The following is a 15,902-nucleotide window of genomic DNA, read 5'->3' on the forward strand; positions in this document are numbered from 1 at the left end:
TGTCTAACAGAAGATATATGCCCAGAGGTTACCAGGTGACTTCTCCGATTGGGTCGAGGCTCATTTGAGCAGGCAGTGGCCAATATGTTTTGCCTCCAGCATCTTCAAATAGGGAACCCCAACGGACACTTACCAACAGGTCTATGTCACGGATAAATGGGGCATTCCCCATCCATTGAAATGTCAGGACTTGGTAATTGCACATCAAACCGCTCCTCTTGGATGTGGAAGTCAACCTTGTGAAGGAAAAAGTTGGATGGAGAGTGAGGCACCAGAGGCTCATGTGGCTCCTCAAAGAGTCATGGCGTCAGACCTAAGATGGGTTGCAGGACACTAGTGAGACAGCAAAGGGGAACCGAGGCAGTGGCCACTTCCCCATCCTCATGGAAGTCCCCACAGGTAAAGACACTCCCCCTATTCCTTCTGAGTTGCATTATCAGGCAGAGTTTTGGGTGGAGACAGTGTGACGAGATAGGACTGGCTGAGGATTAAGGGGCTTGGAATTGGCTCAAACACTGTTATATAAAAGCTTATGCGCTGCACAATTAACTCAGATCTGCATCCTCATGCAGTCTCCGGAGATATTCCTGGGATATGTCATATGACTCCACTGCCTCTCAGCCCCCATCCTTCATCCTGTTCTCACACCCACCTTTAGGTAGGCATGAACTGCTTTTATTTTGAACTCTTTATATCTGGCCACTGTTAAAGATGCCACCACTCTGGAGGTAGGGCTTGTTCCTCCAAGATGTGCCCAGAGGCCTTGTTGTTTAGTTGATCCCAGAGCCCAGTGAAGGTGACAAATAAAGATTAACCATAACAAGGTTAAATTTCACTTTATACCATCTATTTTCTGTTTGTAATTGTGGCAAAATGCACACAGCATGTCTTCTGCCGTCTTCTATTTTGAAGAAGAATTCCACAGTGTGTATCAGAATTGCTCTCCTTTAGGAAGCTACACAGTAATCCATGGATGTAGTTTGCATATTTTGTTTTCCCTTCCCTTCATCCATGGGCACATCACATGATTTCACCCTTTGCTATCATGCACAGTGACGCTGCTAGGAAGACTGCTGCATCAGAGTCTCTTTGAGAACTCACTGTCAGTTCTTCAGTGCATGTGCTAAGAACCAGAATCACTGGGTCCATGACAATTCTGGCTTTAGTCGGTGAGTGGACACACTGTTTTACATAGCACCTCTGTTGCCGATCCTGACCAACTGCTTCAGTTGTTCACAATGGTCTCCTTATTCTGATCCTTCATTGTACTTTGATTTCCTTGACAATGACTGAAGCCAGGTATCATTTCTCTTGGCTTGATGGAACCTTTAATATATTCTTTGGATAAACGTTATGTCATTTGGCCATTTTTGAACCAGGTTGTTTGGTATTTTGTTATCGAGAAGTAGGAGTTAAATATTTTAACTCAGTCTGTGTGGTTTGTTACTCATTTTTTGAGACAGTTTCATTATAAAATCCTGACTGGTCTTGATTTCCATTTCCCCTTCATGCTCTTTCCTTCATTTTCCCCAGTGCTAAAATGACAGGTGTGTGCTGCTCGCTTGTCTTGTGACCTTCCATTTGGATGTCTGATCATGTCTTTTGAGACCTAAACTTTGAAATTTTTATATGATCCAGCTATAAATTTTTCCTTTCATTGTCTCTGTTTGGAGCCTTGTATCAAAAGAAGCTGTTATTAAATCCAGTACAGTAAAACTTTACTTCTATTTTTTTTCCTTGTGAGAATTTTACAATTTTAGTTTTTATGTTGAGATCTTCAGTTCATTTAAGGTTAATTTTTCTTCTTAGGACAAGGTAAAAGTCCAGTTTCATTTTTTTGTGTGAGACACTCATACATGTGCACACACACACACACACACACACACACACATACACACTTATGAGTCTGATATAACCCTCACTGTGGAGACAGTTATATTCTCTAATAGAGAAATAGGTGAAATAGTGGGTACTGAACTTTTGGCCTAGGAGAAAAGGTAGGCTGGTTTCCTCTGAGGCTTTGGCTCCAGCCTTTTTATCAAGAGACCCAGTATATATAACTTTGCTTTATGGGTGTTTTAAGGCAACATATGTCTATTTTAAGGTAGCATATCTAATACATAGTGTAACTCACTGACATGGAGCTAACTCGCAGCAGAATTGTAGACTCATAACAATGCACATAACTTGTACATATCCTTCTTATAAGGTGAGTGCTTTGCAGTACTAAAGCACTTAAACAATAAGCAACACTAAGCAACACTTCAATGCTGTATCTCAACCCTATTTTAAACAGCAAAGTCACCAACAAAGATCCAAAGAGTGGGAAAGCATGGCACTAAGAAGAGTGTGTAAAACAAGTTCATAGAACGGAACAGACGCAGAGTGTCACCGTCTCTGACTTTAACGGGGGAGCTTGTACCCTAACTGAGTTAGACTATGTGCAGCTTTGGCTGTGTCCACAATTGACTGTAGAAGTACCACAAGTATTGACTTGGAGGTTTCAAGTGCATCTCAGTGATAGGCAAATCTGCAGAAGTCAAATCCAAAAGCAGTCACTTCAGGAATTGAGTTGTCTCTCTAGCATCAGTATTCGCAGAAAACAAAACGTGTGTTATTGTTCTTCCCCCTGTCAAATATGTCAACACATAAGCTTTGCTTCATAACGTCATGACTTTAAATGATAGAGCACATCGACAGTGGTGGTCACAAGATACTACATTATATTGTGACATGGTGGCCACGTTGGTTTCTATCATAAGATACCCACACTAAGATGAAATTTCTTTAAGACCACATTCATTAGAACATACCATATCATTAATCCACACATGGTTATAATTTATATGAACTGCTCTCCAAAAATAAGGCATTCTTACCCACAGACAAGATTTCAGAAGGCATTGGAGAAAAGGTGCTTATTATTATAACTATGAAATTATGTTTCATATAGTTATTTGGTCCAAGGCATTGAATTTTCCAAAAGTGAGCCAAGTAAAACCAAATACTGAGACGACAAAAGTAGTCATATCTTCTGTGGTAAGCAATGCACATAACTAATGCATCTCAGGTCCTTAAACACACAAGGGATGTGACTCTGATCTCTTGCTGGTTTCCATAATGTTTACTGTAGAACAAATGTATGCAGCCAATATGACTTCTGGTCAGCTTGATAATAAGGAATGTCCCAGGGAGTTAACAAGATTGAAGGATGGCCAAGTTTTCTTATTTCTAATTGTGCTAACCTAAGAGTATGCATAAGAAGACCAGCAACATTGAAACACTCATGAAACACCAGTTTCTGAGACTTCAAAACTGGAGGTAGCCATACGCCTATGTTGAGTCCAAGATAAAGACATTCTTTTATCAGCCTGTGGGTACTTCCCTCTGATTTTCCTGCAGAACCGCTCTGTTGCCTGTCCAAGCAACCAAGCAAAGTCTAAGACTAAAATAGTTACATAAGTGACTTTTCCCATCTCTGTTACAATGTGCCTCATAGAAACAATCAAGCAGAAGATTTAGTTTGACTCTTGGTTTCAGAAGTTTCACTTCCTTATGGACTGACCCAATGAGTTTGGAATGAACTTCTTGGCAGTGGCAGAGTATGATCTTCATACATCGTGGCAGACAGGAAGTAGAAAGAAAAATGGATAGCAATGATGTACTCTTAATTACCCACCCTCAATGATCTACTCTTTCCATAAGGCCAAACTTCCAAAGTTTCCACAGCCTCCCCAAATGGTTCTACAAGCAGATAACAATGAATTCAGTACATGAGCCAGAGGGAGAGATTTCATATTCAAACCATAGCAATATGATTTTATACTTGTATTTTATAATATTATTTTAGCTTTTCAGTGAATGCTGTGTATAATAATGTATGTAGGAAATCTTTATATCTTTATATATTTTCCTTCATTTCACTTTTCTTTCTTCTATGCTATGCTTTTATGCATCAAAACTCACTATTTTTGGACTCCTTGACAGAAACAGACCATATTGGAAGTATTCTTCTGCCTTGTATTGTGTCCTTTCAAACAGTGAATATTTAAGTCTCAATTTGCAAATTGAAGTATTTTAGAAGTAAATTAATGCACAAGCCTGAAGGGTTAGGTGGGACCTAATCTAAAGGAACTGGTATCCTTGGAGGAATAGAAAAATGTTGACGTATATCAACATGCAGAGGAGATGAGTTTGTTGTGATAAAGATGGAGACTGGAGCAGAAAATCTATAAGCCAAGGCAGACCAAGGACTGACAGCAAGCATCTGAAGCTAGGAAGGGCTTCAGAGAGAGGGGTACTCTGACTTATAGTCTTCCCATCACAGGCAGATAATATATTTTTGCTCTTTTGGGTCCAACCATTTGTAGAAATTTAGTGTGTGTGTGTGTGTGTGTGTGTGTGTGTGTGTGTGTGTGTGTGTGTGTGGACCTAATGAGGACATAAGCATCAGATTCCCTGGAGCTGAAATTACAGGTGGTTGGGAGCCATGTGACATGGGTACTAGAACTGAACTCTGGTCCTCAGAAAGAGCAATCCTTGCTCCCAACTGCATCCTGGAGCATCCTCTCCTCAGCCTGGTTGTAGTAGTAATCTCTTTAGCAGTTCTGGGAAGAGTACAGATACTTGGTTTGTAAATGTTTCTCATTTCACATGCATCTTACATTCCATTTAGAGAACAAGTTTGTAATGAAATCTGTAGTGCATTTAATTTCCTTGTACTTTGTAGTACATTTTATTTCCTCATACTGTAGATATGAAAACTGTAGTTCAATGCCATGATTTGTATTAGATCACAGAGGTAAAAAGGAGCTGATTAAAAAAAAATCTATTTGTCTAGTGCTTTTTGTCAGGAGACACTCTTGCAAAGAAACTTAGAGCTAATACTTGGAGCAACAAGAAAATAGGGAATCCTTTGTTGTTCTTTAGTATAATTTTTTCCACAATAGTAAAAATTCTTACCTGCAATAAGGAAATTTATTTAGGACACCAAGAACCAGTACCTCACGGTTCCAAATGCAGCTCATTCAATTTCTGCTTAATTTCATAAATATATCTTTGTAACCCAATTGATAATTCGGTTTAAGCATTTGCTGATATTTGTAGTACTGTCACAACTGCATTCGGACTCTCTTTGTCAACTCTATCGAGTATTGCCTTTTTTCTTTTAATTTCTCCTTTCCACAATCAAGCTTTATACAAAGATACTTATGGATAAATAGAAATTTATGCAATCCCTGGGCAGGACTTAGGTCCCCTGCACATATGGAGCAGATGTACAGCTCTGTGTTCAGGTGGGTCCCCTCCCCAAAAAAAAAAAAAAAAAAACAACTGTAGCAAGGGCTGTCCCTGACTCTGTTGTCTGAATGTAGATCTTTTGTTTCCTGAGCTACCAGTCTATGCCCAGTCCTGTGGTGACATCATGTGCCAGGGGGCTTCCACCCTCTCAGATGAGAAGGGAAGGGAGAGGGGATATGTAAGGGGAAGACTGGAAGGAGAGGGGGGCTGAGATCGGATATAAAGTGAATAAGTGAATACATTTTGATAAAAAATACTTAGGCAAATGTTTGTCCTTGGATTGTGTCAGTAGATTTGCAGGAAAAAAAAAATCTGTTTATATGTGCATTCTGCAGTGACAAGATTTCTTTTTCCTTAAATAAAACATATATGCAACATCCAAGTGCTAGCAATAGAATGCTCGGCACCCAAAGTGAAATGTAGAGATGTTACCCCTATTGATGTTGACAAGCACCTACAATTTCAAAACAAAACCCCAAGTTCCTCAATGTCTGTTTCATTTTATTTTCATTCAAGTATTTATTTTTGAGACAGAGTGTCATATTGCTCAAGCTGGCCCCCAACTGATCATGTCAGTGAGCATGGCCTGGAAATTCTGATCTGCCTGCTGTTGGTTTTATTCTGTGCTGAACGTCCGTCCACCCAGGGCTTTATGAATGTTAGGCAAGCACTCTACCAGCTAAACTACACCTCTATCCCTTGTGATAAGTTTTTAACAGTACAAAAAAAAAAAAAAAGAGTGTTATTGGATACCACTGATCAGTGACAGAATCCTGAGTTTTGTTTTTTTTTTTTTATTAAGACTCAAAGCTGCTGTAATCAAGAAGTGATAAAAGATAGTTGGTATTCTCACAACTCCGTTACCAGTTACACAGTAGCTATGAATAGTGCTCAACTTGGGTGGACATAAGAGCATGTCAATGAGTTCTTTTCAAAGTAAGTCCCTTAATGTGTGTTTCCCACTGCTTCTAGATGGATGAGTCCTCATGAGTTATGCTTACCTCAAAGGGAATTGCATCAGATTGGTCTTACATTGTCTTTCTTGGTTGTCAGTCCTCACTGAAGATCATTTCTCATGGAAGTACCTTTGCTTTTTGTTCTTGTATGTACAATGGAGCTTATTTTATCCTTAATTATATGGACCTGTCTGAGTTAAAATGAAATGAAGATAAGAATCCAATTCTTCCAACTAACTAGCCAATTTCTAGTGCTCAATAACCACCGGCAGCAAGTAGTTACTGTAGATATAAACAATTTCTCACATTGCAAAACGGTCTACTGGACCCTGCTCATCTTTACCCTCTAATGTCGGAAACTAACATGAAATGTGGACTACTTCCATATTCCAATGTGTAAATGTGAGGATTCTCTATAGCAAGGGCTTGGAGTACAGCTCAGTGGTAGAGCACTATTGTAGCAGAAAGGGGCCATGTGTTTAATCTCCAATATTTACTCCTGTGCCTCAGGGATAAGGGGAAGACTATAACAAAAGTAAAGGGTTCAAATTTTGTATATAGTGCATATAGCACTAAACTATATTGATTTCTTAGAGCAAATTTCTTGACTCTTCAATTCTAGTTTGCTGAATTCTCAGTGAAGTTCTTATGTATTCAGTGGCCATTCTATCTGTTGCTATGCTTACTCACTTACATAATTCTCCTGCTCTGTGCCACATATACAGTTTAGGGTTTCACTGTGGTGATCCTTAGTAACCTTGCTTAGAGGGTTTATTTCAGTTGGAGATTTAGCTAACTTCTGCAAATATCTCAGTCTAACTTTAAGTTGCACAGTACATAAATAGTAACATTATAATTACATGCTGCCTCTTAATTCATATTATAGATAAATCACTGGCTGTGTGAATTGAACATATATAATTTATATTTTTAGCCTTACATTTTAAAAAATAGGGCTAGAAATGTTTGATTATTCAATGTAAATATTGTATGTTTATTCAAGGTATACATCAGTTTACATATGAATTTTTAATGTGTTTTCTAAAGAGAAATAATAATATGAAAAGAATTCATGAAAACGAATACCTCAGCTAACCAAAAATAAGTTATCAAGACTGAGAGAAAAATTGGTAAATTTGAACTCTAACTTAAATTTCCCTTCTCGTTATATGATAAATATTTCATATATTTATATACTTGACATATAAACTTATTATATATGAGCAACACATATTATAATACACAAATATAATATATTAAAATGTCTAGTTATAACTTATTTATGCTGTGAGGATAAGGAAAGTGATCAGAGCATGACTTCAGTCCTGAATAATTCCAAAACCTTGTGTTACATGCACTGCTGAGGGTCAGTGTACAGTCTTGGGGAGGGCTTCTGGCTCTGTAAGGGGTGTCTGATGAACACATAAAATTGCAGTTTCCAAAATGTGAGTGTGTCCTAGCCAACAATAGGCAGAAAGACATAAAACTGTTTTCTAGCGAGCACAGTGTTCAAGGGATGCATGCTCGTCATGAAAAATTAGACTCCATAATGCAATGAGTCAGTCAAAATTCACAGCAACATCTTCGGGCAACTGGCAAGGGAGACGTGTACTGACTGGCACTGAGCTCCATCTCTTGTATCCCAGGCATTAGAATGAAGACTGCTAGTTCATCCTCTTTGACAAGCGTTACTTTCTTATAAACCATGTTCAAGTTGTACAACCCATTTATATTGTGTCAGTTTAAAAGCACTAGCTATGAAATGGCCTAAAAATTAAAGGTCTGCCTGCTCAGCTGTTGCACACCAAAACTTACCATCAAAGGCACACTTACCAGTAAAGACACACTCGGCTGACAGAAAGAGGAAAAGCAAGAAGGGATAGATGAGCTCCAGACATCCATTCCTATTGCAAATTTTGTTTCTCTTTTCTATTCAATCTCTTCTGTTTTCCATGTCTTCTCTAGTGTTTCCATCAGGAATAATGGAAAAGGAAAGAAGACGAGGCATGTAAGTAGAAATTTTGAGCAGAAGAACAAAAGGGGCCAGAGGAGTCCTTTGCAGAATCAATTTTATGCAACTAATGAATTGTACATGTGAACATTAATATTTTATCCTTTCTCCAGTACTGTTATTTACAACTTATTTTAGCAGGTTAAATATAGTTGTTGTATACACACACACATACACACACACACAGAGAGAGAGAGAGAGAGAGAGAGAGAGAGAGAGAGAGAGAGAGAGAGAGAGAGTTAGAGAGAGTTAGAGAGAGAGAAATATATATGGCATATCTTAAAAAAATTTAGATTCTAGGGCATTGATTAGAATGTGTAAATAATTATGCACTTTAAAGTGTGCACAATGGCAGATTTTCAAGTATAGGAATTTTTAGTGTGTATATATATATAATACACTAAAGTGTATATTTTAATTTAAAATATATTAGAAGAGGGTTGGAGAGATGGCTCAGCCATTAAGGACTAGGCTCACAACCAAAATATATTAGAAGAAAATGGAAAAATAGACCTCCAGATTTTTTTAAAAATGAGTTCTGAGGGTGATTATTGTTAAATGGAAACATGGAATTTGGCGCATATTTGTACGGTTACAGGGAGTTTGTTTACAAATACCAGATAGAAGTTCCCGTTACAAACTCACAAACTGTAGAATGCCAGTAGAACTTTCTACATGGCAGGTTAGACGTATATACTTGTCTTTCATTTTCAGTGAGTCTTCAGTGAGGACAGATCATAAGGGATGCAGTAAAGAATAAACCCAAGCCACCAGAGAGACAGAAGTGAGGATGGATGGTAGGTACTCTCACCAGACATCTCAAGGTCAGTGAGGACAGAGCAGTCCAGCTTGTTCTCCTGCTCTCCTGCTGTCCTGCTGTCCACTGTCCTCTGTCCTTCAGTCTGCTGTCTGCTGTCCTGCTGTCCTGTGGAAGCTCAGGAAGGAGGTAGGACCTTGTTCACCTATGAAGTCCTGATGGGGCCTCAAGTACTGCTGAGGACTGAAGTCAAGACAGTTGAAGACAAATGTGAACCAGAGGAAGGAGAATTCATTGAATTAGCCCCATATCCCTTCATCCTTCTAGGAAAGAATGGAAAGTATTACGAAGCTGGTCTTGTCCCAGTGACAAACCCTTCACTGAGGAAACTGAAAGGGAAAAGCCACTTCTCCTCACCTGATATTGATAATCTGCACTGAACCTCCTGTCTCAAGACTGAGACATATGCATCTGATAGACAACTCCTCCGTCTACTCACTGGAAAGGGAATAGTCTGACCAATGCTGATCACAACTGCCCTTAACATACCCACTCATGGTAGTTTACAGCTGTATGTGAACCTGTCCAGCAAAAAGCCTGCCCTTATATTTCAAATTGTGGTTACTCAGCATCTGTGTAGAACAGCCCAGCAACATTCCTGGTAATTTATATGCAACTGGAAACTGAAAGCTGAATTTCCTGGACTAACTCCAAGGTAGGCATTTTTATAAGTTCCAGAGCAGGTAAATTATGAAATCGCTTTGGACCCTGCATTGGTGGAAGTCTGCTAGAAATCTCACCAAAGATGAATTTCTGCCTGGGAGCTATGGCTATCCATCCTCTACTGGCCACCCATTCTTTAGCTCCTAAACTTAGTGATTTTCTAAATTCCGGGAACAAATGTCCCAGACCCTTGCCAAATACAACCAGCATTTCTGGAAGATTTGTAAGATTTGTAAGGCTCCAGTTCTGTGTCCACTTTTTTCCCATAAAGAAATGCCCAGAATGGATCCTCTTTGCACTGAGTGAACTGTGTGGCTTCTTCATTGGATATATTAAGGAATTCAATGGAAAGCTGAAAAATAAAATAAAAAGAAACATGAAAGACTCTCAGGCATAAAAGGAAAAGTCAGGGCTGGGAGATGGCTCAGGGAGGAAAGCCCTTGCTATGGAAGCATGGAGACCCCAGGTCAGCTTTTCAGCACTCTCATAAATGCCAGAGATAGAAAGGCACAGATCTAATCCCAGCCCTAGGGAGCCAGAGACAGGAGGACTTCTAGGTTTGCTGGCATGCCAGGTAACTGAATTAATGAGTTTTCGCTTCCCTGAGATGCTCTGTCTCAAGACACAAGATGGAGAGTGATTGGAACAGACACCTAGTAGTAGCCTCCAGAGATAGGTCCACATGTGCACTGCCCTCACCACACACATACAAACGTTAAGTATACTATGTGCACGGTACTATAGGAAAGCAATAGACATCAGATACTGGCTAGAAGATGGACGCTGAACTGTCTGGAAAAAATAAATTCATAGAAAAAATAATTTATTAACCTTAGGAAATCTAAAGATGTTAAGATAAGATATCGGAAAGTGTGAAACAACTAAATGGTGTTGGAGTTGTAAACTATGGAAAAATAATTCTAAGGACTAAATAAATATATTAAATACATAAATACTTGGAATGAAGAATGGGAAAACAGTGCTATGAGGAAAACACACTATCAAGTGGTAATTTTTTTAATTTACTTTTACAAAGCTATTGGTAATATACACATGGTACACAAGAAACTCAAATTTTCTGCTATAAATGATAAAAGCTTCTAGATGTCTAGACATTGTGTTATACATGTAAACCAAATAAGACTACACAGAGAAAGATTCTGAATGTTTTATCAGTACTGAGTGTCATACCTAAGGTTTCACACATGCCAAACAAGACTACCACTCATCCAGCTTTTTTTTTCACTTTTTATATTAAGACAGAACCTCATTAAGTTGCCAGGTTTTTTTCCTATTTGTGATCTTCCTGGCTCAGCTTCTTGAGTACCTATAATTAAAGTTCTATGTCGCCAGACTCAGTTCAGAGGCCTTTGTATATTGATCGCTTAAGACATGGAACAATACCAATGCTTTCGAAACATCAGAAAGCCCTCCTAATGGAAGACAAAGAATTAAGGTTTGGGTAGAAATCTAATGATGTTATTTTATAGTAAATGAGGCATCTGACATTATCAGAGCAATGCAAGAGACAAGAGAAAGAAATGCAAAAGAAGGAGACTCTTGTGATCACAGATGCCAACAACTATACATCCCGTCCAAGTAATAACCAGGCCCCACATTGCCTGGCCTCTATGATCAGACAAGACTGGTTGCATTCAGGGTAGAATGGCCATAGACAAGCTAACTCTTAGGAAGAGGAATTTTTAGTTGAAGATGGCAGGTAGATTTCATCCTGCATACTAATTTGAGACTATGAATTGTGACGGTTTGGAAGGCCTTGATGAAAGGACCTTAAGGTTTTGTCTCAGCTCAGTAACATGTCATAATCAGTTAGCAGTTTCTTCTTTGAATGACAGAATCAGCCGTAGCCACCTGGCTGCCTTCCTATCCTCCTCAAGATCATTTCTACCTTTGTAGTCTAAGCTTCCTCCTAACATGAAAGGCTGGTTTAAAAAAATTATATATATGTAACTGTCTATATGCTTTTACCTTCAAAGATGCAACTGTCTAGTGATAGATTAAAAGTGAGAATGGGATATGAATAATATTTACATTTATTATCGTGGTGAAAAAGCGGAGAACTCTGGTGATGAAAAATGAAGGGGCATTTTCTAGTACAGGAAAACCTTGAAACAGAGGGCTTAAAGCATAAGTCAGTAAGTGTCATGTGTTCAAAGGTGATGAAAGGTAGAGGAAGGACAAGTAGAGTGTCACAGTGATTGCATGACGGTGTGGATAGGAACTCAGAGGTGCTAGAAAAAGTCTGTTTTTCGTTGGCAGTTAGAAGGGTAGGTGAGAGACATGGTGAGATGGATAAGAAAGGGAGATGGAAATAAGCAAAACAAACAAAAACAAACATCAAACAAAAAACCAGAATGTGGAAGACTGTACAAGGTCCAGCTTCTGCTAAGAATTGGATGCTTTCTAAGAAAAGGGTATAGCCCTTTGAAATCAAAGCCCCTCTGAAAATTGGTTTGTGAGGGCTGGCTCCCAGAACAACCATGGAGATGTTCATCATAAGCCTTTAGCAATCAGATCTGTCATCTGGTACATTTGATGCATATCTTCATCTCATCCCTGGGTATCCATTAACCCAGCCTAGCCAATAGTGTTGCTTTTAGTAAATGTCACTGTTGCTAGACTTTCTGAAATGTATTTTCTACTTCAACTTGATCATCTAAAAGTAGTTGTCCATTTCTTCCATATCCTTCCTTCCCAGCACACACTATCCTGTGAGCACAATGGTTAATACCCATCCTAATACCTCTGTTATCCAACTTCTTTCTTTCTTTCTTTCTTTCTTTCTTTCTTTCTTTCTTTCTTTCTTTCTTTCTTTCTTTCTCTCTTTCTTTCTTTCTTTCTTTCTCTCCCTCTTTCTTTCTTTCTTTCTTTCTTTCTTTCTTCCTTTCTTTCTTTTTTTGAGACAGGGTTTCTCTGTGTAGCCATGTTCTCCAATTTCATTAAGGCTCCCATCCCTCAGTCCCTGCTGTGTGTATCCAATCTAGACTATATGCAATCACCTCAATGAAATGCTCTCTTACCAATCTCCTTTCTCTTCTTTGTGCCTCTTTTTATTCATACCATTTGTCTATACAGACCACAACCTTAGACTAACCCAGCACCCCTGGTCTATTCTCACACTGATCTGTGGAGAAAAATCACACAAGCAGATACGGTGTAGATACAAGCTTAACTTGGATAGTTATTTTCTTAAGAGTCAATGATTAAATACATATGAATCTACCACCTTGAGTTGTAACCTCCATGAAGGCCTCAGAATGACAACTGTTCAATTCTCCCTGTGTACTTTTCCATGGTATAATATGTGGAGTTTTGTAGTTGCATTTGTCCGGAGGAGTAAGACTAACTCTTCAGTATTGTCTTGTGATGAAGCAAGTCCATTTTTTTTTCTTGAATCAAATCACATTTGTCCTGACTATGATATGCTCCCCTGTTTTATAATCCAAATTACAGGGATCTATTTGATTTTGCCACCAGCCAGGACAGTCCAAGTGAATTGTGTTTTATAATTATGTTCTATAGTCCTAGATCTTTCTACCGGTCTTCTGTCTTGTGGACTTTTCATATGATGGGGCCTAATTTTTCTGCAATAAATATGCAGGAACTTCCAGAGCCAGTACTAAAACAATCTGGGTAACATAACCATATCAAACATGTTTGTACCCCAAAGTTGAAAAATACTAGAAGTCCTGGAATTAGCCTGTTTGTTTCCAAAATACCCAATTTATCGACAGCCATAGCACAGCCATTCTCCCAAATGGCGAACGGCTCTGGTGTGTGTGTAAGACATAAAAGTTGAAACACTGTCAAGAACTGTTCCTGCAGACTTGACTCACTATTATGTGCTTGTTTACTAAGCATCATAAGGCATGTGTTCCCGGTGATAGCAACTGGTTATCTCAGTCAAAGATAAATAATACTGTGTCAGGTCCACGGGTTTTGTAAAGTCCATCATAAGCATCTTAAACATTGTTCCTCCTTTCCCTTCCCTCTTCTCCCCTTGTCTGGTAGATCCCACGGAGCTCTGACTTCCTTCTGAGATGCTTCTATACCCACAAGTCTCCAATAAGGCTTATCTGTAAGACCCTGCACATCCTGCACAGGTGGCACTTCAGTAAAATGGTCTGTAAACTCATCTTCTCACCTCACTGTCTTAGAATACAGCACGTTCCTAGAGAGGACTGAGTGAGGAGTCACTTTTTTCTTCCCCAGCATCTTCCCTACACTAGATATAAAGCAAGTGCTAAAAGAATGATCTTGCACTTGATGATAGGGAACAAGCTCAGAGCTGGTGTTTTATTCACATTGAGCATTCGTGTCAGCATCTATGATGGGGAAGAGCATATGCTCCTGTCTGGAAACAAGAAGTTAAATAAGTCTGAGACCCCATCATAAGAACTCACAAGGTAGATGCCTAACACAGATTTTTTTTTTTTATCATAAAACATAGATTCACTTCTAGGTGTAAAAATGGTGTGGCCAGTTCAACTTCAATAATACCATTCTCTCCAACTGATTCAGCTACCCTGGCTTTAAGTCTGTCTGCTTTTATTTTCAGAATATAATAAAAAATCATCTTTTCTTAGACCAGAGGGTCCATTGAGGAAACAAATGAGGGAGGTCTGGAGTAGAGGTTGGATTGGTTTATGATTTGTAGTGGTGGGGCTGATCATGGGCTTCCACAGCATGTAACGGAGAGAAGGATGCCACATAAGATGTCACAGGAAAGACACATTAATAGCATCACCATCTGAATCATAGGAATAGCTTTGCAGGTTTAAACAGGTGGGCTAGAGTTTAACAAAGAGAAGTATCTCTAGTATTCGGACATTAGGTTACTTAAAGGTGATGATGTGGTAAGGAGAGATTAGTTACTATCCCGGTAGTCAAAAGATAAAAATACAAAAGAAAAGCAATTGGAAGATGCAGCTAACCTTTGATATAGTAGGCATGGATAACACCGACATATCGGTATTTAATTTTTTCTAACATTTTTAATTCCTTTTTAAATTCTTTGACAGTTTCATGTGTATATACCATGCATTTTGTTTGTATCCAACCCCTACGGACAACATGCTATTGACCACAATCCCAAAGCTAAATAGCTGTCTTTACACCAGCAGCCATCAACTGATGATCACTCCTGAACTAGGATTGGGGCCTCCTGAGCCTCCATCATTGCAGCTGGAATGGTGCCTGGCTTGATCTTGTGCAGATAACAGTTGCTGCGAGCTCATGACTGCACTGGTCACATGATGTCTAACTGATAGCATCTCTATTGCTCTTCCCCTTTCTCTGGTTATTATATTCTTTCTGGTCCCTTTTTCGTGGTGTTCTCTGATCCTTGTGGGGAGGTTATTTAGTACACACATCCTATGTGTACTAAACTTCCTTCTGAGTAATAGTGTTTATGTGCAAAGATCCAGGCTGCACTCAGCCTCGGTCAGAGCTGTTTCTGTTTGCAAAGAACAGTGGTTAATATAAAGATTTGTAACTGGGAAAAGTGCTAAGAATAACTGTGAGTCCATCTGCTTTGGACATCTTCATGTCAGAGGTTGTTTTCAAAAGGGAACATGAAGTTTTTCAAGGTCATTAATATAGACAAGGACTTCTGTTGGGAACTTGGAAAAAGAACATCTCTGTGCTCTGTTAACAGTCCTTCTCTTTTGTCTGGTGTGAGGAATAGATCAAACCCTACAACGATAGCAGTTTGCTCTCACACAGCCTCAAGGTGATAGGACCTATGTAACCTAGAGACAGAAAGAAGGAAGAAAGAGTTAAAACATCATTTTCAGAGAGAATGGTGAGCTATTGAGTCAAGCCAGTCTTGTAGCTGTGCCTCACAAGGCTTTCTATTATAATTGAATTGTCCACTATCTCCACTTCAGGACTTTTTTTTTTTCTTTTTTACTGTTTATTTATAAAAATATCTAATTGTGGCTGTGAAAAGACAGTACTTCTTATTTTCTCTGTCTGCAGTCTAGTGAAGCTACTGTTTTAACCAGACAATCTATTCACTTAAAATGGATTACCAGTTAAAAAATATACTCTTTACTAGTGTTTGGAATTGGTGGTACTAACTAGCATTGGTCCTCATATCATGTAAAACATCAGTGTGGGTTGAATGATGTGGCAT

This window comes from Mastomys coucha, unplaced genomic scaffold (assembly GCF_008632895.1).
Source record: "Mastomys coucha isolate ucsf_1 unplaced genomic scaffold, UCSF_Mcou_1 pScaffold22, whole genome shotgun sequence".
Taxonomy (NCBI): Eukaryota; Metazoa; Chordata; class Mammalia; order Rodentia; family Muridae; genus Mastomys; species Mastomys coucha.